The following is a 510-nucleotide window of genomic DNA, read 5'->3' on the forward strand; positions in this document are numbered from 1 at the left end:
GGCACTTTTTCTGCACATATAATTTTTATGTCTCCCTGTTGCCAATGGAATGAAATCTAAATATCTTAACCTAACACAATTTCCCAATTATTATTCACACACATTTGACTGTTCTTCAGTGAAATCTAACTGCTTTGTATGTGTGCAATATATTTTTCTTATTTTGCCCTGTCTTTTCTGTCTTCTGTAATTCATCATCCATCTTATGGATGTTCTTTCCACATCAAAAGCTATCATTTCCATGAAATTTTCTGATGCCTTCAGAAAGGTCTATTTCCTTTCAATAGCCATTGTACTTAGTATCTCTGTAGTTATTGCCCTATTTTTTATTCTTTATTCCATCATTTTTATTTACAAGCCTATATTGTCATTTAATCAGTCTGTAAGTAACATAAGGTTAGGGATTATGCTTTTCTTCATTTTGCAATAGTTGGAAAATTTATTAACTGGAACTCTTGCTCATAAGATTGGTTTAATTTATTCTAAGTCTCCACTTGCTTCATTTCCATC

The sequence above is a fragment of the Talpa occidentalis genome, unplaced genomic scaffold, assembly GCF_014898055.3.
Source record: "Talpa occidentalis isolate TD23 unplaced genomic scaffold, MPIMG_talOcc4v2.1 talOcc4.8, whole genome shotgun sequence".
Taxonomy (NCBI): domain Eukaryota; kingdom Metazoa; phylum Chordata; class Mammalia; order Eulipotyphla; family Talpidae; genus Talpa; species Talpa occidentalis.